The following is a 24243-nucleotide window of genomic DNA, read 5'->3' on the forward strand; positions in this document are numbered from 1 at the left end:
TAAAAACGTATTTAAACACTAGTGGGCGTGTGTCCTGTAATTACCAGAATCTGAAGAAGGCACTTCGCTGAAACGCGTCATGATGGGGTGAGGAAGTGGAATCCAAGAGTGCCCCTGGCTCTGTAGTGGAGCTGCTTGGTTTGATATATATATATATATATATATATATATATATATATATATATATATATGTGTGTGTGTGTGTATGGGGTGCTCTGTAAGAAGGGTCAATAAAAGCAAAAGAACATGGGAGGAGGAGAGGAAGCGTGAAGAGGAAATTCACCAGCTAGGGATTGCCCTATAAGTATCCAATTCTGTGGAGAATTGCAGCGAATTAGGCAAATAATATCTGGGAAACAAGAGGCCTTGAAGGAGTTAATAGAGAGTAGTTTGAGAGACAAATGGCAAGCGAGTCAGATGACATGTTTTGAATGTGGGAAAAGGAGTGGTTGAATGCTAGCGTGGAAAATAAGAACAGTCTGAGCGAGGAATCATTTTGACAAACTCGTAATAATGCATCAGAGGACCCCAGAGCAACTTGAGACATGCATTTTGGAAACGTTCAAATCATTATATAGAGAGATAAATATGCTCAATTCCCCATCCCTAAAAGAATGATCAAAATGTAAACAGCTTCCCATCTTAGCAGAGGCTGAGATAAAATTCCTATAAGAGAAAATAACAGCGAAGGAGATTTAGAAACCAAGCAATGGGAAGGCAGCCGGCTCTGGGGAGCTCTATAATCCTTTGAGAGAGATCATAATTTGTGTCTGTGAGGACCTATTTAACTGAACTTATTCAAAATAAATTGAGATACCACCTACCTGGAATGATGCTACAGTCACTTTAATATCAAAGCGTAATAAAGATCCGACAAACTAGATTCCTATAGAGCAATATCTCTACTCAATTAAGATTATAAGATCTACAAAGGAATACTTGCAGGAAGGCTCATAATCGTGGTTAGAAATATTATACATTCATACCAGAAGGTTTTCTTGCCAGGTAGACAGTTATACAATATTACTCACCTTTTAATATCTTCTATAGATATGGCGATAGCATAATCCGACCCGTCAGCCAAGTCGTTTGACAGAGTGAGTTGGGCTTGCCTGTGGGAGGAGTTCGAAGCATTTGCACTCCCCTTGTCCTTTATAGATGGAATCAGGAAATTATATAAGGCACCAACATCTCACCTACGTCTTACAGGAGCATTTTTATGGAGACACAGCTGAGATGCCTACTATTTCCCATAGTTTTGGGTTTGCATTTTGAGTCTGTAGCGCAATGCTTTAGGAAAGACAAAGGGATTAATCTGTTCTAGTCCCAGAGTTTTGAGAAGAAAGTCGGTTTGTATAGAGATGACATCATCCTAAGAGATCAAAGATTAATTTAGGGATTTTGCTGTGTGCTAAACAAATAAGTTGAAAACTCAGATAATGGGTTGGAATCTAAAACAATATTAGTCACAACATACAATATTGGGATCAAATATTTGGCACTGCGGTAACACAAAGATGTAAGGGGTTACCAACAACTAATTTGATAAAGGTGATGAAAGACAAATGGAGGGCTCTCCCTTTGACAATATATAGACGACCACATCTGATTAAAATGGAAATTCTTTTGAAATTAATATGCTTAACAATATACCTCTGTCTTTTATTAAAGATTGTATTGCTAAGATACAGGGCAAACTGGGTTGTTTCATATGGGTTTCCAAAGGAAATAGATCTAATTGGAAGAAATTGAGAAGGAAGCTCGAGAAATGCGACTCGGCTCTCCCCAGTGATGAGACGTACTATTATGCTTTAAAATTTAAGAACTGTAGAATACTTTTGTCCAGATATGAAGATTTATGCAGAGGAGAGTTATAAACCTCCATGTTAAACTCCCTAGCACAAGATTAGTTTGTATAAATTTGGTGGTCCATACTCTTTAAAATAGTGAGACTGAAGGCATGGTGAACTTTCTCAAAAGTTTGGCATAACCTGAAGAAGCTTCTAGATATTAAATATTACAAATCAAATGTCCCAATCTGGAATTCCCCTAGTACCCCAGCTTTCAAGAAAGACAAATGTAGTCTCCCATTTATTAGATGGACAGTAAACGTCTGGTCTAGTTTCTTGGGGGCAACCACAACATGGAACAGAACTGATGTAATGGGAGGGTTTAACTAAAGTGACAAAAATCACAATCTCCATGTTCAAATATCTTCAATTAGCATCCTGGTGGTCTCCTCAAAACTGGAAGACATGCGAAAGCTGAGAATATGAAGAAAGAATACAAGATCCTTTGTGACAGAAAGCGAAGATGTCGATATGGTATTGGGAACCAATAAAAGCAGAGAATAAGAAGCTGAAGATCCTGCTACACCCCTGAGAAGGATACTTGTCAATGCAGGGCAATTATCTTTGTTTCTATCATTAGAACTCCTACATTAAAGATGAATCATTTTTATACGCTCCACAGAATACACCTGACACAGAGGAAGATTGCAAAATTTGTCAGGAGAGTGGCGTGAAGTTGTGAGAAAATCAGTGCCAACGACAAATATGTTTCTAACCTGCCCTGTACTCATCAAATTCTTGGAAATTCTGCATTTGAGAACAAAGACAAACCTTTATCTGATTCAATTTGACACTGACATTCAGTTCAATGCACTGATGTCTCCATCTCAGAAAAGACTTCTATTTTATATGATACTTATGGTGAGGAGAGAGATTTGAATGAATTGGCTACAGACTGATCGTCCGTCGGTACATAAATGGTTGATATTGATTGATAAAATCTGTAGGCTGGATTTAGACTCTTGTGGAAGGACAAAACCCAAAGTTCTGTGGACTGACATTTTAGTAGCAAATAGTAGAATTGGCTTACATCCTACGATTCTGTCAACACTTGTTGAAATAATTTGGCTCTCCGGTTTTCCCTGGGCAAATAATTCAGCAGTACCAACTTTCAGATTCTCAAAGACATTTTGCCAGCAGACAGTCATAATCTGATTGTGAATGAGGGCAATAAAAAGCAATATTTTATACCTGTAAATAACTAAATTTTGAGTGAAATAAAATTAAACATAATCATAAAAATGAATGATACTAAACTCTTAATTGTCTGTTTCACACTGGTCAGGGTAATGTGATATGTAATCATCTGTAAGATGATTTGCATTTGTAATTGCATCTTGTACTTTAATGATGAGTTCAGGAGCATTTCATTGGGTGTGCAAGTTGTTAGTTTGCATGGCTGTTGTGCTCCCAACCATAACATGGAACCTTAAGTGGTTTTTACAGTTTAATTTGGAACCATACCTGCACTTTAATCGTTCTTTTTTTGGGAGAATGTGTGTGTGTGTGTGTGTGTAAGTATATATATATTTTAGAAATAAACAAATGCTAAAGAGACAATGTAGCTAGGTGTTGTAATAAGTTAAAAACTACTGGTTAAAAAACAAAAAACACTGAAGTTCAGCACTTACAGTTTACTGAGCTAACTATAACTTGTGGCCCAATACACCCTGCTTATGTCCTCACATTTTACATCTCTCATGACATGTTAACTGACATTATTGGTGATATCACTGTTTACATCTCAAATGAGATAATTTATGACATTTCCGATGACATCCCTGATCACATAATCCAAAGAATATTACAGTTTGATAAACAATTTTCCTAAAGGAAGATATTTAGTGAACTACAGCCAGTCCATCATAGTCAGATAGAGCAACAGATACTGAGTATAAATGTGTTGGTCCATAGCATGGAAATAGTGTAAGCCATGGAGGCAAGCATGATTGCATATGTTGAAATATATGAGGTCACTGTTCACAAATCACCAGGGGTGAAAGTATTTGCCTTGTTAAACAAGATAAAGCATGAGAACATGTAATGTGGGTGCAGAGGTATGTTTGAAAATAGACTGAGGTTTAAAGACAAAACCTATTATAAAAAAATTGTAAGAAAGACAAAGCTTGCTGTTGACAATACATCATGCACCAGTGTGCTGCCTGGCACTGTGCTCAACCCTGTGTGGGTGGCCAACCACTGCAGTGCATGACATTCAGCCAAGCGTGGCAAGGTCTTGGCTGCAGGGCCTAATGTGTGACCAGGCCTAGTGCTCAATATGAATGTCAGCCATCCATTTATGCACCCAGCCTTAGGCCATGCATGGCAGGGAGTTAAGCACAGGGTCTGGCTTGCTGTCAGGTCCTGGACCAAACCCCTGGGAATGGCCAAACGAAGAGATGGACCAAGTTGCTGTGTACTGTAATGTTGGATGCAACATTATTCTTCCAGTGATGGCCAGCTAATCAGATCTTTCCGTCTTGCTGAACCCCTACCTGTACCCTAGGACCAAAAAGATGGAGGAGAAAAAGCTCTGTAAACTTTAAGAAATCCTTATTTTAAAAAAATACAGCATGGTGAGATTCCAGTGGCAGAGTCTTGCGGGACTTCTGTGGGATCAACCTTACAGAAATATCTATTTTGTTTACAATTTCCACCCCACCCTGAGCACCTCTTTAAATGTAATTTATACTCAATCCCAAACGCAGATTTTTGGACTAAAGTTGAAGCTTTCAGGTATATTTTGTGTAATTCCAGTCAGCCTTTTTTTCTGTATCGCTTCCCAAAATGTCATTTGGGAATTAATGCAGACAAAATACACTTTGGGGCCACCAACTGGTCCCTGCTTGTCAGATCGCCCCTAATCTTTCCAGGAAAATGCTCACCAAAACATTTCAGATAGTGATGAACATTTTTGGAAATTTTTGTGAATAGTCAACAAACTGCTCCACAGCTATTGCCAGTAGTGACATATCACCTGTACCGCCACTCACACATCTATGCAACCACTTACACTCACTGGGTGATGTCATCAGTTATGTCATTTGAGATGTCATCAGTGATGCCACTGACCATGTCATGAGTGATATAATATGTGAGGTCATAGGCAGTACATTACGGGGGCACAAGTTATACTTAGCTGAGATAACTATAACTGCTGAATTTCACTGGTTTTGTATGGGTGAAATGTGAGCCTAACTATAACGTCCATGAGACCTTTGTTTTTTTAAGTGAATTTCCATGTTTTTTAAAATTCTATTTCCCAAATATAACGTCCATGTAACCTTTGTTTTTTGTAGCAAATTTCTACTTTTTTTTAACGGAAAGTAATTTTCATTACTATACCTTAATAAAATCACCATTGTGCATGGCCTTTTGCAGCGTGCGGCGGTGGTTGACCGCAGAGCCTGAGCTGCGGCCAGCCCCTATGAACACCTAACACTGCAGGTCCCCTCCCCAGACTGATCATAGCCCAGGGACACCATCTCCCAGGGCCCAGCCTATATATTACATTTATTTTTTGGGAAGGGGGATGCTGCCCCCCCCCTTTTAGGCAGGTATGGGTTCCGTGGACCCCATCCCCAAGGGACCAGCCTAATTATTTTAATTTTTTGGGGGTAGAGGGCCGCGTGGGCTCCCTCCCCAGCCCGAACTCAGCCCTGATAACTCCATCCCCCAATGTCCAGCCCATCTATTTATTTTTTTAGGGAGAGGGGGTCCGCGTGGTCCCCCTCCCCAGGGCAAATCTTGGCCCCAGGCCCTGGATAAATTAATGGGGGAAGGGGGCCCCCCTCTCCATTGCCAATCTCAGCCCGGGCGATCCCAACCCCCGGGACCAGGCCTAATTTTTAATTTGCTTTGGGGAGGGGGGTCGCATAGCCCACCCCATCCCCAGGGCAGATTTCTGCCCCAGGTACTACATCCCCCGGGGCCCAGCCTAATTAATTTTTTTTGGGGGGTGGAGGGGGGCTGCTTGGCTCTCCCACCCCAAGGCCAATCTCAGCCCCAGGGGCCCCATCTCCCAGGGCCTGGCATGTGTTCTGGGTGCCCACCAGGGCACTCAGTCACAATTTCAGAGACTACAGGGGGAGCCTTAAGGCCCTCATGGTCCCAGGTGGCTCCCCACCTCCTGTGCAAGCCGGCATTGCTGTCAAGCAGCTCCCTCTCTGTGAGACCAGTTTCCTATGTTTCCCTGCGTGCCTCTCCCCGGGTAGGGAAACAGAGGAAATCTCAGCTTGCATGAAGTGAGAGCTGATTGACAGCTCCCATTTCATCCATCAGAGCGTTTGCCGTGACTTGGTGGGAACTGTCAGCTCCCACTAAGTGACAGCAAACAGCTATGTCCCAGGATTGGGGACACCAGCACATCGCAGGAGCTGGCCCTGGGGGGTGGCAGTCCCCAGGGACATCAGTGGCTCTCAAACATCAGTAGCCCCAGGGAGGTACTATTCCCTGGGGATCCAAACCAGACCCCCTATTTGTTTTAAAATTAGCCCCTCTGGAGGTGGCGATCCCCTCATTAGATTTATGTAAAGCCCCAGGGAGGTGGCAGTTCCCAGGGCTTTTGGAGGGGAGGGGGCCTGGCAACCCCTGCGTTTCAATTGGTCAAGGCCCTAGGGAGGTGGCGTCCCTTGGGCTGTGAGGGGACCACGTGGGCCCCCTGCACAAAACAAAAATCTTTGCCTGGGGAGGTGGCAGTTCCTGAGGCTTTAGGAAGCCCAGGAGGGGGATCCTGTGAGCCCCCCTCCTTACTTCTCAAATGCCCACGGTACTTGGTCCACCCAGGGTCTTAATGAAAAGGGCAGGAACATGCCCTTTTTTGTCATGTTTTTAAAAAGAAATGATTTTAAGCCCTGGCGGGGTCCCTTTGGGACCCCAGCACCAGAGCTAAGGGGTCAGGGAGTCCTTATCCTGGCCCTTTTTCTTTTTTTTCTGAGACTCAGCTCAGCTGAAGCAGAGCCCAAAGATTTCTTCCAACACCTCCTGGTTGAAGTGTTGGCAGACATTCAGAGATTTGTTTTTAAAATGCTAACGGCTTTACAGTAAGTCACCAAAAACACGCTTTCTGGACCAGGAGCTAGCTTTCTGCCAAATGTGGTGTAATTCCATACAGTGGTTCGCGCTGTATTCGCGTTCCAAAATTTGAAAAATCCCATTGACTTAAAATGGGGAAAAAGACAGCAGCTGAACTGACCAAAGTATACGTTTTGAAAATTTCAAGAAGATTTGTGAAGCGGCGCCAAACCTATTGGGAAAAGAAAATCCTAACTATAATTACCTAGTGGAGACTGTCACTAGGTAATATTATATATATAACATTAGGCTCACATTTAAACATACCAAACCATAGAAGTTCACCAGTTATTGTTAGAGTTACCTCAAGTAACTATAACTTGTGCCCTAAGGTGAATAATTGTTTTAAATTTTAGTTTATTTATTGCATTTGTCCAATATCCACCACAGTATAACAAGTAGTTATCAAGTTACCCTTGCCTTCCACAATGTGACCAGGTATTTCTTTCTAAGCTTACATTATTGTGTCTGGTCCAAGTTCTCAGGGCTGCGGCTACAGCTAGTCAATATGTATGATGTGAGTGGGCCCCCCCATGTCTCCCGGTCTTGATGCCTGCGGGAGCTCTTCGGCGTATAGCTTTAATTGCTCCTGGCAGTAGCACATATCCCTCAACCAATCCCTGATGGTCAGGACCGTCCTGCTTCCCCAATGAACCTCCACTTAGCCACCAGCAGTGCTATCGCTACAAGTTTGCAGTGGCTTGGCTGTAGGGAATGTACCATTCCTAGGAGACACATTTTAAGCGTGCATTCCACCTCTTCCAGTATCATGTCCGTAAGTGTTTGCTTTACTTGCACCTAATAGCAGTGTATTTTCCTATATCCCCAGGCCACATGTAGAAAATCGGCCCTCTCGGCCCCACACTTTGGACAATTATCATCAGTTCTCTGCCCATATTTACAGAGTTGCACAGGAGTGTAATACGTTTGCTGTAGATATTTCAAATTTATTATTCTATGGTTGTAATTAGGTGTGTGTAAACTAGTGAGTGCACAGCTGAAATCCAAGTCCTCTGGGCTCAGAGGATCATTTAGTGCAGTGTTCCATTTTTGTAGCACCAGTAACTGCCTCCAGAGTATCTCGAAGTGATATGTTAATTAGGCCTGTCACCAGAGTATTCGGGGACATATGTGTGAGTAAGTATTGTAGCTCCTGAAGTGTGGGGGGCACTTCCCTGGAAGGTCTGTTAATGGTCCTTCGGAGCCGAGCAGAGTTTGGTAATATGTAAAGAGCAATAAAGATGAGGGCGGCGGGGTGCCCATGAGTTTTAACATTTCTATCAGGTGTCCTTCTGGGAACACATCTCCCAATACATTTATACCCTGACTTTGCAGTAATTTGAGTGCCTGCTTTGCGTGCATTACTGACAGGTTCGGGTGGCAGTGTAGTTGTAGTGCACGTGCATAGTGTGGGAGTGTGCCTGCTCGAGCCCCCAAAGATCACCATGCCGCCGTCTTACACTCGACTGTGTTTATCTTGCTTGTGCGTGACGGTTGCTTGCCATGAGGCAATAGGGCCTCTAGTGATATATTGTGCACTATATAGCTTTCCACCTCCAGATGAGGCATGTATATCTGGTTGTATAGCCAGTAGTGCATGAATTGTGCCTGTGCATAGAAGTAATACAGCTGGAATTCCGGGGCCTTAAACCACCCCCTGCTCACATGGTAAGGTAAGCACTGCCCATCGTATCCTTGGCTGCTTCCCTTCCCAAACCAGGGTCAATATCTTCGAGCATAACGTTTTAAAGAAATGTTGGGTCAGGTGGATGGGTACAATGGTGAATAGATATAGAAGTCAAGGAAGCACTACCATTTTAAGCAGTGCTACTCTATCAGCCAGAGACAACGGCAGCTGTATCCCTTTGGAAATGTGATCGTATTCCTGGTCATGGTGGTGCCATAATTATATCGGAGCACAATGTCAGGATCTATATGTATCTAGACCCCAAAGTACTTGAGTGGATCTTCACTCCACTCCAGCGGGTAATCTAGAAGATGTGGTATGGTACTTTTTGTGAGAGGCAATATTGTAGATTTTGCCCAAATAATGCTTAGGCCAGAGTACTGTTCGTATCGTATATACCCATGAATGACCTGCCCAATATATCTCTTAGGCTCCTGGATGTATAGCACCATACCATCCGCATATAATGAGATGGCCAGGGGGCGGCTGGTAAAGCGCAGGGTTGCTGCTGCATGCCTTTGTCGAACTATACAGGTCAGTGGCTCCAGGGACAACGCAAACAATATGGGGGAGAAGGGACAGCCTTATCTCATGGTTGAGAGGTAGAACCGTTAATTCATACCCGAGCTGTCAGGTCTGCATATGAGAGGCGGATCCACCATGTAAACAGTGGTGGTACCCCCATGCAGCCTAGCACTGAAAACATGTATGTCCACTTAAGTGAGTTGAATGTTTTAGCTGCATCTAGTAGCACTGCAGCTGCCTGCATGTCTGGATCTAAATGATGAAGGAGTGCAAAAATAGTGCACAGTTTGTGTGCCGTGGACCGGTGAGGGATGAAGCCGGTTTGGTCCGGTAGAACCAAAGTGGGAGCAATGGTTGTAGGAGTGTAGCAATTATTTTGGCTATTATCTCAGCGTCGATGTGAATTAATGATATTGGCCTGTATGACTCGAAATTATTAGGTGATTTTTCCTGCTTAAGGAGGGTGATGATAAGAGTCTCCCGTAGTGAGGGAGGTAATTGTCCTACACTGTACGCCTCCTCATACATGGCGAGTAAATGTGGGGCTAGTATATCAGCAAACTCTTTAAAAATGTCACCTGTGAGGCCGTCGAGTCATGGAGCTTAACCAGTTTGGATGGCTTCCCTCACTTCCTCCACTGTCAATGGCTGTGCTAAATAATCTCGCTGACCATCCGACAGCCAAACCAGAGTTATACCTTCCAGATATTCTGCAATGTCTGTTTCTGTAACAGTGAAGCGACTGCTATATAAACTAGCTTAGTAGCTGTGGAAGATCGCTAATATAGATAGGGTATCATAGACTACCATGCCCTTTGGCTTGGATACCACTGTGATGTACTCGGGTGGGCCCTGTAACCTCAGTTTGAGTGACAGGTTGGTACCTGGTCTCCCCCCTCTCCATATGCTCTTACCACATGTCGCTTTGAGAGAAAGGGTACTTCTCTTTCTGCCTCTTCTTTGTATGCTGTGACATGACCCCGTATCTATGCAAGTGTCCGTGGGTCTTGTGTTGTTGCATACTGGCTTTCTAGCCCCTTAAGTGTTGGTTCAATGTGAAGCAGTTGTGTGTGAATATCTTGCAGGCCTATACATATCCCCCTAATATGAGCTTTTAAAGCTTCCCATAATGTGAAAGCACTGTCCACCAATCCAGTGTTATTCTTGAAATAATCCTGTATTGCCTCCCTCACACCTGTTTTAAATATTACATCATGGAGGGCGGTGGTGCAGAACCTCCAGGTGAAAGGGGGAGGCATGTGTGCAGGCAAAGCCATCACTAATTTTACAGGAGCATGATCTGATAGGGTCTTTGGTGAGTGCTGAGTGTCCGAGGTCCATGTGCTCACCTCTCTGGTTACCAGACAGTAGTCCAGCAGGGACCAGGTGACATGCACAAATTAGATGAATGTACCCTCTCTAACTGCTGGGTGTCTCACCTGCCATAGATCCACCAGGCCATGAGTGTCCATTCCCTCTTGTATCACTGCAGCTGTCCGCTTACCCTGCCAATCCCCATTTGCAGGTCTATCCATGTCAGGGTTCAAGTAGGTGTCAAGGACTCCTCCCCAGATAATAGCTGTTGGGGGTAAATCCAGTAATCTGCCCCATATCACTGTATAAAAGTCTGGGTTGTCTATATTAGAGCCGCATGTGGTGATGATTGCAATCCGGGTGCCATACAGTGTACCCTGGACTGTAATATACCTCCTGCCGGTGTCCATTTCAGAGTGTGTTACGGTGACCGGGACTCCTTTCTTTACCAATATTCAAACCCCCCTAGCATATGAAGAATAGGAAGAAGCCACTTTGATGTCAGCCCAACATGTGACAATGGCCCGGTCTGTTGTGCCGGCAAAGTGCGTCTCCTGCAACGGAGCGATTTGTACATTATGTCTATCAAAGTATGCCAGAACGTGTTGCGTCTTGCTTGAATTGTACAGTCAGCAGACCTTCCATGTTAATAATGTCACTTGGCTGGCCCAGCGAGCCATGTCACCACTTGTGCAGGAGGACCTGATGCTCTACAACACGGGATGTATAGTGGAGTGTGGCATATGTGAAGTGTGAAACTCCACTGTGGTGGTCTAGCTAACACAACTCCCAACATTTGATTCCCCCCCCCCCCCCATTTTAGCATCCCCAACTTGCAAAAGCTACCCTGTAATGTTGACTTTACATAGCATCCTGTTTTACATCGATTAGTAAGTAAAACCGTAAACATTATCTTACAGCCACAACAGTAAACTTGTCGGCGTGCTCCCTCTGAGGGGGCTGCCAAAGGACTCCGATCCCCACCCCGATAACCAGGGGGTGATTGGGACTAGTAAGTCCAGAGCTACTGTGGCTTCACTGCATTGTAGTAGGTGCATGGAACTCTGATCCGGGCTGCAGTTGCTGTGCACCACGTGTGGGCTGAGGAGTAATTGTCTATTTGTTTCTGTTCCCAGTAAAAGACGGCTGTGTGCTTGGCTCCCCTGCTTGTCCCCTTGTCAACTGGTACCATTGGCCCAAAGCATCTATCAGGTAGCACCCAGCTTCCCTGTAGTCCTGTAGATGAACTGTCAGGCATAGCAGTGTCAGTTTCCCAGGTTCTCTGGTTCTGCTATCGCTTTGTCTCTTCTCTGGATGCCAACGTCTTTATATATGCATGAGCTGCTTAGGGAGTTGTCAATATCTTTGTTTTGCCGTGATAGACTATTTCCAGTCAGGCGAGATCGAGCATTGCAGATGGTATGCCTAGGTTCTGTAGCTTCTTTTTAGCAGGGGTGAATTACCTTCTGACCTGCTGGACTGCTACCGTAAAATCTGCGGAAAAGGCAATGGCATTTCCCTGGTATTGTAAGGTATTCTTTCTCTGGCCAGGTGAAGCACCACATCTCAGTCACGGTAGTTCAACACGCTTGCAATCATGGGATGAGGGGGTGCTCCCGACAACTGGCGGGTCACTAGGAACCTGTGAGCTCGTTCAACTACCAGCACAGTGGTCACATTTTCTGCTCCAAAGAGGTCCCGTAGCAGATCCTTCACAAATGTTTCCATCAGTCCTGGATGGGTGGACTCTGGCACACCTACTATTCACAGATTGTTACAACACGACCAAGCCTTGAGGTCTTCATTTTTGGCGCAGATCGTTTCCAGGACCTTGTCCACATTATGGCATTTGTGGAAGACAGACTGTAAACTGTCCACTGCTTTTGATATCCGTTGCTCCGCATCAGTTATTCGGGCAGATTGAGTCAATATTTCTATCCATTGAACCTAGGGTTTGCCGTATGGATGCTAGTGTAATTTCAAGCACAGAACCGGGCTGGGACTGCTGATCAATGTCCTCGGGCATCTGAGCATCAGATGGGTTTTGGTGGCTCTCTTTGATTCAAACGTTAGTTGGGACGGCCCACGCTCTGCTTTCCCCATGTCTAGATTGTGCGGTATATACTGCCTGAGGTGTGGGCAAGTGTTAGGAATCCACTTCATGGTATTTCAAGTGCCTGCATTGCATTGTTTTGTGATACCCAGGACATAGATCTGGGAGGGGCCGCACAAGGGATGGGCGCATATGGTTCAACACTGAATTATAGCCAGTTGTTTCCACACCAGTCATTAACTGCGCTCCTATGTTTCTACTCCGTGTCACTTGTAGTTGGCGTATCCACATAGAGGCACATGGTGTCCACCAGTCAGCAGAGCTCCTCTTGTGACAGGTCCCAAGACACTACTGGGTGCTCTCAGTTTGTGGATGATAGTAGATCAATATTAGTCATCAATAGCTTGGTGCACATCACTCATCCATTCCACTTTGGTGACTGCAGGGCTCATACGGAATCTCTCCAGCAACGTGGGTGCAAATGGGCCTTGCACCTCCCGCCGCTTGGGCCAATGGATCAATCAAGGTCTGCAGCCTCCACTGGGGCCATCTCCTGTGACCACCATCAGGCCCTGGTCACCACCGCCTGGCCCCACACCCGAAAAGGACTTGTGTGCGTGCTCATCCGGGCCGGGCTCACCCACACTGTTCCAAACTCTTCCCTGGCAATCCGGCGGCAGCTTCCGCACTCCCAGTCAGACAGTGCCGGCTGTCTTTTGTGCTCCGAGCCGGCGCCTTACCTTATCTCCGTTCCATCTCTGCAACTACGAGAGCTGCCCTACAGCATCTCTACAGGGGTGAGGATGCACACGAGCTTATCAACTTCCGCCCTATGACCCCTCAAGGCAGCAGGGCCCGGTGACTTCCTCACGGGCCTCCTCTCACCTCCACTAGCAGGTGCCAGCCATCACCATCCGATCCTGCCTCCGCTCAGGCCCAGACGTAATGATCCACACTCGTTCCTTCGGCACACCAAGGGCCTAGGTGGCCCCCGAGACAACAACTTCCCAAGTCACCACTCCACCCGATGTGAGTCAGCTGGTGGTGGCTGTCTTAAGTCGGTGCCACGCCACTCACTTAATCACTGGGCACCATCTTGGGGTCTATGGTCATACAGCCAGAGTGGCTGGGCTGCCGCATTGTTCCCCCCTGAGATTGGTTTCCACACTGCAGATTTCTGGGACAGGGTGTCGCAGCGGATCTTCTGCACCACGATCTGCCCTTTTTTTTGTTTTAGGAGCTCCGGAGCAGAATATTTAACAGATGATGAGTCCCGCCTGTCAGAGTAGCACTAATGTGCGGCCATCTTGCCTCAGGTTCTCTGGCGACCCCTAAGGTAACTATAACTTGCACCCCCACCAAGCACAGTTATCTGATCAATAATTTTACTGCAAATATTACATTGATATTGTCAATGTTGTTATCAAAGATGTCATGAGTTCTGTAATTTGTGAGGTAATTAGGAGTGCTTGGCAAGGGCACAAGTTATAGTTACTTGAGATAACGCTCAAGTGAGAATTTCTATGGTTTAGTATGTTTAAAATGTGAGCCTAACTATAACGTCCCTGTAACATTAGGTTTACTCAGTGAATTTCTATAGCTTTAAAAAAAATAAGAGATTGAGAGACAAAGAGAGAAATTAAGAGAAAGAGATTGACAGAGAGAACTCTCTCTCTCTCTCTCTCTCTCTCTCGAGAGAGAGAGAGAGGGAGAGAAGGTTTTTGGGCATTGATGAATGAAATAAGTAGAATTAGATTTTTTAGTTCGAATTAAAAAGCAAAGTGTATCTGTCAATAAAAACAAGTGAGATCACTGTTCTGTAGTAACCTTCAACATTTGAAGATGGAAATAAATTAAAGCAGCAAATTGATCTCAGACTACAACCCTCACTGTTAGTATGAGGGTCAGAGACCTTCACCATTAGGTCATAGGTGACTCATTATTGTGCTTTGTCCAGACATAACTATGACATTCAGCCCACACACTTCAAGAGGAAAGAGACATGAACGTTCCATTACTAGGAAGGTTTAACAGTATAAACACCAGTAAATTAACAGACCCACTGCCTTGAGATACTAGGCTTTGAACCATCAACCTACTGATTGACAGTTCAAGAGCTTTACCAGAAGGTCAGAAGATACTCTGTTCTGCTTTGCATCAAAACATGACTATAACATTCGAACCACACATCTTGCTAGTCTTACTCTTTCAAGTCAGCAAATGGAGAGACCTTTTCAATAACAATGTCTCTCTCTATGGGATGAAAGAGAGAGAGAGTTTTAAAGGACCATGGCGAGGGCCTCAAGGCCCCTGCGATCTCAGCCGGCTCCCCACATCCTGTGGGAGCCGGTATTGCTCCCTCAAGCAGGGAGCTGCTTTTTATAGCAGCTCCCTGCTTGTGGGAGCAATGTTTTAATCTGTCTTCCCTGCACGCATATTTGTGTGCAGGATAGACAGATGAAAACTACATTTTCTACAAAAGAGAGCTGTTTGACAACTCTCTCTTGCAAAAAGCGGACTTGGTTCGCATTTGCTTGGTGGAAGCTGTCAGCTCCCACCAAGCAAAAGCAAACAGCTATGTTAACTACTTAATTTCTATGGTTTTGTGTAGGTAAAAAGTCAACCTAACTGTAACGTCTCCGTTACCTCCAGTTTTTTCAGTGTGTGTATATATATATATATATATATATATATTCACTTAAAAAAACAAATGTGACAGGGACAGGACATACTTAGTGTTAGACCTGGCAGCTTTTTGGCGTGTCTCCTCTGTGTTTTTGCCTTCTGACCCCCTCTTTTTATGGTAAACTGGACTCTGTTTTCGCTGGTTTGTTGTCTCTGCGCACTACTGCTAATCAGTGCTAAAGTGCAAGTGCTCCCTATATAAATAGTATGGTTTATTGGTTTAACCATGATTGGCATATGTGATTTACTGGTAAGTCCCTAGTAAAGTGCACTGCACTAGAGGTGCCCAGGGCCTGTAAATCAAATGCAACTAGTAGGCCTGCAGCACTGATTGTGCCACCCAAATGAATAGCCTTGTAAACATGTCTCAGACCTGCCACTGCAGTGTCTGTATGTGCAGTTTTAATCTGCCAATTTGACATGGCAAGTGTACCCACTTGCCAGGCCTAAACTTTCCCTTTTCTTAAATGTAAGACCCCCCTAAGGTAGGCCCTAGGTAGCTCCATGGGCAGGGTGTAGTGTATGTTAAAGGTAGAAAATGCACTGATGTGTGTTACATGTCCTAACAGTGAAATAGTATTAGATTCAGTCCTTACTGTTGCAAGGGCTATCTCGCTCATAGATTAACATGGGGGCTACCTTTAAATAACTTTAAAATGAAAATTCCCTTTAAGAGCAGATAGAAATTTGGAGTTTGGTGTCTCTGAACTCACAATTTAAAAATACATCTTTTAGTGAAGTTGTTTTTTAGATTGTTAGTTTGAAAATGCGACTTTTAAAAAGTAGGCATTTTCTTGCTTAAACCATTCTGTGACTCTGCCTGTTTGTGGATTCCCTGTCTGGGTCAGTTTGACAGTTGTACTGTTTACACCTTTACTCTAGACAGTGACACAAAGGGAGCTGGTATATAGCCTCCATATCCTAATGAGCCATCTGAGATAGAGTGGAGGGAGGAGTGGTCGCTTACACCTTTAATGACTGTGTCTGCCCTCACACAATGCAGTTTCCAACCCCCTTGTCTGTGTCTAGGGCCTGGCCTGGGCAAGGCAGGATCTTGCAAACAAGAGAGACTTCCCTTTGAAGTTTGCCAACTTCAAAGGCAGAAAGGGGTATAAGTAGTGGACCCAAAACCCCAGACTTTTACAATCTTTCTGGAATCAAGAGGAACCTCCGCCACGGAGAAGAGCTTAAGAGCTGGAGGAAGAGTACTGCCCCTTTGCTGTGTTGCTTTGCTGGGCTGGCCTTCAGTTGGTGTTTCTACCTTAAAAGAGAGCAAAGGGTGAACTTTGCTGTGTATACTCCTTAAGAAAGTTCTCCAAGGACTTGGGGTAGAGCTTGCTTCTTGTTGGAAGTCGCAGGGACACCAAAGACTTCAGTTTCATCTACCTACAGCACTGGGAACTGTGTGTATGCTGTTCAGGAACTGAAACCACCATGCTGCTGCCACTGACGCCGCTGGCCTGCACCGTGACCTGACGACTCCACACAGAGTCATACTGCCCTGCTTCACACTGCAACCCTGGTCTCACTGCCACTGCCATCTCATGCCGCCACCGATGCCGCCATCTCATGCCGCATTGAGCCGTTGCTTGCACCATGACCTGTGGACCCCGCACTCTGGATCACCTTGCCCACCCCGCAGCCTGGGCATCCCTGATGATGCTGCTCCTGCTTACACCGGCACTGCTGCGTGCATGTGGCCTGTGGACGCCGCTCGTGAGGTACACGAAGCACTGTCCCATCCCGCACCGCAGCCCCAGTCCATCCACGCCAGCACCATTGATCCCAGTTGTGTCAACAGACATCCCTGTCTGCACCGCAACCTGTGGATGCTGCACAGAGCCCTTTCCGTGCCACACTCCCAACTTGGACCTATTGTTGACAGCGCTTTAGTAATGCCACCGACGCTGCCTGCACTGTGACCTGGTGACACCGCACATCGTACTGCCTCACTTTACACTACAGCCCTGTTCTCAATAACACCGCTAGATGCTATCACCGAGCCACTGCCTTCATCGTGACTTGTGGCCATCGCACTTCGTATCATCCCGCTTCGCACCACAGCCCCAACGCCATCCACAGCAGTGATCCTGACTTCATCATCCTGGAGTTCGATCTGCAACACAAGTGACTTCAAGGGCCCAACAACCCCCACATCGACCTCTCGAACAGATGCCTGTGACACCAGCAACGCTGCTCTCTGGATCTCATTGCAAGGATCCCGATGCCCTGCAATTCCAAAGGTACGGTTTGCGGGTCTTCCCGACACCGTAGCTGGCACGCCACGCCATGGCCAGCCTGAACTGTTGGTTTTTTGGATCACAACACTGTGATAGCCCCAGGTAGAGCTATCGAATTCAAGAAACTGCATTTTTAAGTTAATTCATGCAAAGTTCATATCTTTATTATCGTATGTTGGATTTTTCTCGTTTTGGTCTTGTTTTACACAGATCAGTATTGGCTATCTTTCTAAGCCTGATGTGGTGTCCTTTTGTAGTGTTTTCACTGTGTTACTGTGTGTTATGTGCAAATGCTTTACACATTGCTTCTGAGATAAGCCTGACTGCTCGTGCCAAGCTACCAAGCGGGTGATAAGGGGTTATCTAAGTGGGTATCTTCCTTATCCTGACTAGAATGAGGGTCTCTACTTGGACATGATGCAAATCGACTGCTAACTAGAGACATTCACCAGTTGTAATTATTTTAAGTGACTATAACTTGTTCCCTAAGGTAACTATAGCTCACCCCCTCGCCATGCAAAGTTTATTTATGAATAATTTTACAACAAATGTTACAGTGATATTATCAATGATGTTATAAAAGATGTCATGAGTGCTGTAATATCTGGAGTAATTAGTAATGCATGGCAAGGGCGTGAGTTATAGTTACCTTAGACCACAAGTTATAGATATCTGAAATAACGCCAACCAACTGCTGAATTTTCTTGGGGCACGAGTTATAGTTATTTCAAGTAACTATAACTGCTGAATTCTAAGAACCTAACTATAACGGCCCTGTAACCTTCAGTTCTTTAAGTGAATTGCTATGTTTTTTTAAATTCTCTTTCCTAACTACAATGTCCCTTGGTTTCATTACTATACTTTAATCCAACCACTGCCTGCAGACAAGCCCTTTGGCCAACCCAATATATCCACCCACGCCCGGCCTAACCCCTCAGCCACCAAACCTTGAGAGAGAGTGAGAGCGAGAGAGAGAAAGTGAGAAATTAAGAGAGAGAGAGAGAGAGAGAGAGAGAGAAAGAGAGCAGAGAGAGAGAGAGAGAGAGAGAGAGAGAAAGAGAGAGAGAGCAATTTATGCTTTGATGATTGATATCCTTAGAACGAGATATTTCCAGACAAATTGAAAAGAAAAATGTTTTTGTCAGTTAAAAAGAATGAGATCACCTTTCAATATGAACCTTAAACTTTTGAAGTTTAAAAGAAATTAAAGATGGAAAATGACCAGGGACCCATCTGGAGTATAACACTCAACTTGCAGTGTGAGGGTCTGCGACCTTAATCTTTAGGAGCTCTCTGCTGGTTTCCAATTGCGTGCAAGGAAGCAGATGAAAATTTCACTTTCTTCAAGTGAGTTTGGCCCTGCATGCAAATAAATAATTGCCCCAGGGACTTGTATTGTATAGTTGTCTTGGGGAGGGAACCGTCCCTGGGGTTGAGGCGGGACACGTGCTGCATCATTGTATTTGATTACAGCCCTGGGGAGGTCGCCGTCCCAGGGGGCGGGAGGGGGGTGTCCCGGAGGGACCCCAGCACCAGACCTTAGGGGTCAGAGTGGCCCTACCCTGCCCCTTTTATTCTTTTTCTTTTTAACCTTTTTTTGTTGGACTCGTCTGAAGCCAAATCCCAAGATTGATGCCAACACTTCCTGGTTTAAATACTGGCACCCAACCTTTGCACCTCCCTACACAAGCTTGTTCTTATTGTTAGTATTTCCAAACCTTTCATGCCTCTAGACATCTATATTTAGTTTTCTTTTATTATTTCAGAAAGTACTGAATGGATTTACACCAAATAACAAAAAGCTCTCTTTCTGGACCACGAGCTACCATTCTGCCAAATTTGGTGTAATTCCATCTGGTGGTTCGGGCTGTAGTCGTGTATAGAATCCCTATCGGACATATAATGGCAAACACATGGTTTTTTTTTTTAACTTCATTCCCTCCCCCCTTTTTCTTGGCCCCCACATGATGGATCACCCCAAAAACCTCCTGTGTACAACAAGATTCACTGGAATACCTTTTTTAAAAAATGTAGTGAATTTACTGAAGGCAAAAAGCACATTTACAATGGAAACATGGTCCTTACTTTGACTACCTACTGGCGACCACCATATATATATGCTGTTGGTCGCCAGTAGGTAGTCATAGTTTTATATATTCACAAGTCCCATCCTATTGTATCCAAAACAGAGGGCAGGAGTGCTGATCTCTGTTTTGGCTACATCAAGACGGGACTTGACAATTTGTGATGAGTGCGTTGATGCCTCGTACTACCAGCACCACCAGCGCTTTGGCTGCATGCCAGAATCTGCGTTGCGGTAATAGGTATATATATATATATATATATATATAGCTATATAACTCTATATATATAGCTATATATATATATATATATTGGTAAATAGCCCTCTATGAAGGGCCACCCCAAACTTTTTGCCTTCCTCCTCCTCTTTTTATGACCTCATTTTTGTTAGCTTTAGGACTCCGGACACTTTACCACTGCTAACCAGTGCTTAAAGTGCATGTGCTCTCTCCCTAAAAACATGGTAACAGTGGCTCATATCCAATTGACATATTTAATTTACTTGTAAATCCCTAGTAAAGTGCACTACATGTGCTCAGGGCCTGTAAATTAAATGCAACTAGTGGGCCTGCAGCACTGATTGTGCCATCCACATAAGTAGCCCATTAATCATGTCTCAGGCCTGCCATTGCAAGACCTGTGTGTGCAGTTACACTGCCACTTTGACTTGGCATTTAAAACTACATGCAAGACTTAAACTCCCCTTTCTCTACATACAGGTCAGGCCTAAGGTAGGCCTAAGGTAGCCCATAGCGCATGAAGCTATGTAAGTAAAAGGCAGGACATGTACTTATGTGTTTCATATGTCCGGGTAGTGAAAAACTCACAAATTAGTTTCTCACTACTTAGAACTGCCCTTAAATATTTTTAAGGAGCAGCCCTGTCATGTTTAGTATGGCCAGAATGGTAATAGAAAATCCGGATAACCCCCACAGGGATCTTGGCAGACAGGGCTGGGTTGGAAGGGGAACTTGTGTACTTCAAAATTTCTCTTTGAAGGTTAGCCCACTTCAAAGGCATTTTTGGGTACATATACTAAGGCCCATATTTATACTTTTTGACGCACAACTGCACCAATGCAGTTGTGCGTCAAAAAGTTTACCGCCGGCTAACGCCATTCCAACGTGCCATGCGGGCGCCTTATTAATGGAATGACGTTAGCCGGCGCTGCGGACTGGTGTGCGTAAAAAAAAATGACTCACACCAGGCAGCGTCGGCGTATGGGAAAATGGGGGTTGTGCGTCAAAAAATGGTGCACGTCAGGTCTGAGGCAAAATTCAGGCCTCAAACTGGATTTGCGCCATTTTTTTTGACGCCCAACCTCCATTGACCTGACTCCTGTCTTAGCAAAGACAGGAGTCATGCCCCCTTGCCCAATGGCCATGCCCAGGAGACTTATGTCCCCTGGGCATGGTCATTGGGCATAGAGGCATGTAGGTGGGCCCAAATCAGGCCCCCCTATGCCACAAAAAAAATTCGGAAAAAAATACTTACCCGAACTTACCTTTACTTCCCTGGGATGGGTCCCTCCATCCTTGGGTGTCCTCCTGGGGTGGGCAAGGGTGGCATGGGGTGTCCCTGGGGGCAGGGGAGGGCACCTCTGGGCTCCTTCCGAGCCCACAGGTCCCTTAACGCCTGCCCTGACCCAGGCGTTAAAAAACGGCGCACATCAGGCTGTGCGCCATTTTTTAAGGCCCACCCCCTCCTGTGCGCCAAAATGACACCAGAGTATAAATAAGGGGCACAGGCCTTAAAGTCATTGTTTGTAAGGGAACGCCTACCTTGAATATAATTAACGCAAGGCTGGTTCCCCCTTCCAAAAAATGACGCACATGGTGGAATTTTGACGGCCGCGGGGTCGGACGTCAAAGTATAAATATGGGGCAGGGTTTGCGCCGATTGTGCGTCAAAAATTCTACTATGGAATGGTAAGCCATTTTTACTATTTGTATATATTTTTTTATGTGCTACTCTTGGGACCTGGACTTCTGTTGAACTTATCACCTTCAGTATCTTTCCCTACTTTTTCACTTATGAACTTCTATGTTCTCACTTGCATGCAGGGTGACTGGCTGACCAACCGACGCTGACGGACAGCCCCTATTGAGTAAGTGACCATCCAGCACTTATTGTTGTACATTACAGAAGTAGTAGTTACGGTCCTGATGAAGCGTCACAGGATCTTTTTGACCATATAGACACAAAACATGTTGACCACATCTGTTTAGGATTGGGCACACTACCTTTTTCCTTTATGTGGAGTGGAGTGGGACATTATCCCCGTTTTCACTCCTCCTATTTTCCTTTAAATCTTGTCCCGAACCCATTCCTGATTCATTAAAAATGTTAAGGTTCTCGGGGCAATTTTAACTTTTTTTGTCTCTCCTACTTACTTCCAATAGTCAGTATTCATCCCAGACCTATCCATATTTTGGTATTCAGTCTTCGGTACAGTACCACCACCATTAAAGGGGTTGCCCGCCAGACATTGCACCACCGGTCTGACGAGGAAACTGCCCAGTGATGAAGCTTTACATCCTATTGGGTGTGTGAGGGCTCTCCTGAATCTACTGACTTTTCCTAGCCCTGTATGAATTCATTTCTTGGAACAATGTACCATATTTATTTACGTATATGAGTCTTGGGAGACTGTACACTGGACCATGATTCTCCCAGTCCCTCTAATTTTTTGATACTTCTTGACCTGCAACTGGATTTTCTCAGAGGGACTTCCTGGCTGCCCAAAGGACTCATCTGGACTGCGTTGCTGAATAGGCCTGCAGCCCTGCTTGTTGCCCTGCAGCCTGCAGACCCCTGACTCTGCTGGAGGGACTCTGCCTTTCCCACAAGTACTCTCCAAGAGCAGGGATTGAGCTTGCGCCCTGTTGTGAAGTCTCAGGACCAGAAAGACTTCACCAAAGAGAAGAAAATCCCAGTACATTGGAAAATTGATGCAACACTTGCCGGAATCTACGCAGCACCTGCTTCGTGGCTGAAAAATCACTGCATCGCCTACCAGATCGATGCAGCACCTGTTCCTTCTTACCAGTGTGCCAAGGATTTTCAAAGCATTGTCTGTGTCGCACTGGAAAATCCAGCACAGCACCTTATTTTTCAACGCATCTCCTCCTCCAAAGCCCCAGCGAGTTGGTATTGTTGATGCATCCCAGGTACTGTGTGCTAAACAGATGCAATCACTGATTCTTAAGGATTGAGACTCATTTAAACCTTTAAGTGTTATATATTGACTTGTGCATGTTGGATTTTTGTAGTTTCGGTCTTAAATATCATTTCTTTTTCTAAACTGGTGTGGAGTACTTTTTGTGGTGTTTTCACTGTGTTACTGTATGGGTTATTTCACAAACTCTTTATGCATTGCCTTCTAAGTTAAGCCTGCCTGCTCTGTGCCAGGCTTACAGAGGGTGAGCACATATTAATTTGGATTGTGTTGTGACATACCCTCACTAGTGTTGTGGTCCCTACTTGGACAAGGGTGTATACCTCTGCCAAAGAGAGACCCAATTTCTAACACTATGCTTAAAAACTCTCCTAGTGAAACAGACATTTGAGGTGAGGAGCTTCCGAATATTGGTGATATGGTAGGGGGCTCCATATAAATGAAATGCTCCCCAACTTAACTTGGGAGCTACTCAGAGTTCCCTGCTTCCTTTTTTCATATAATCTGTGCAGCACTCTAAGCCTGAAAGGGTATTGTCTTGACCTATCCTTGGTGCTAACTTGTGTTTGGATGAAGCTATACCTCTCTGATGAGCTCTAACTAGATCAAAACACACGTTGGGGGTTGCTTTTATTAATTCCAGGTTGGCTTGGATGGTATATTACCAACCCAAACTCTAATATGGATGCTTGGAGTGGTAAATGGCTTTTGGTATTTTTCAGCTTGACGTGGATGGCATTTTATAATCCTATCTTTAAAGTCTTTGATGTTTAAATTACTATGATTAAAACCACTGCTAGAGAAAAAGGCATTTGATGTGAGCAAATTTAGAGTGTCTGTGGTGTTGTAGTGTATTCCATATAGAGGGGCTGCTCTCCACCTATACTTGAGAATTACCCACAATTTCCAGCTTCCTTATGTGAGATCATAATCAGTGTATTGTGGGGATACAAGTAAAAGTAGTTAACTTAACTTTTTTGGGCTTTTCAGTGTTAGTTCTTGACTCATTTCAGCACCTAAATATAGTGTCAGCTTAAGTTTTGTTAGCTCTTTAACAGAGCCAGCGCATCCATCGCCCGAACTCCGCAAGATGCTGAACTGTTCTAACAACACAGCCACATTCCCCAAAGATGGGAAACACGCAGAAGTTCGCCCCCTCCTGAAGAAACCCACAGCCGACACATCAGAGCTAAAGACTTTCCGGCCCATCTCGCTACTACCCTACCCCTCCCGAGTAGTGGAAAAAGCCAGCAACTCACAGCTGCTACAATTCATCAAAGACAACAGCTCTCTGGATACCTCTCAGTCTGGCTTCCACAGCAACCACAGCACGGAGACAGCTCTTCTTGCAGCCCCCAATGACATCTGCACACTCCTCGACCATGGCCACACTGCAGCACTCATTCTCCTTGACCTCTCAGCAGCCTTCGATACGGTCTCCCACAGCACCTTATGCACCAGACTCCATGACGCAGGAAGCTGCAGAGAAGCCATGCAATGTATTTACTCCTTCTTCTCCGGAAGAACATAGAGAGTCAGACTCCCACCCTTCATAT

The sequence above is a fragment of the Pleurodeles waltl genome, chromosome 7, assembly GCF_031143425.1.
Source record: "Pleurodeles waltl isolate 20211129_DDA chromosome 7, aPleWal1.hap1.20221129, whole genome shotgun sequence".
NCBI lineage: Eukaryota > Metazoa > Chordata > Amphibia > Caudata > Salamandridae > Pleurodeles > Pleurodeles waltl.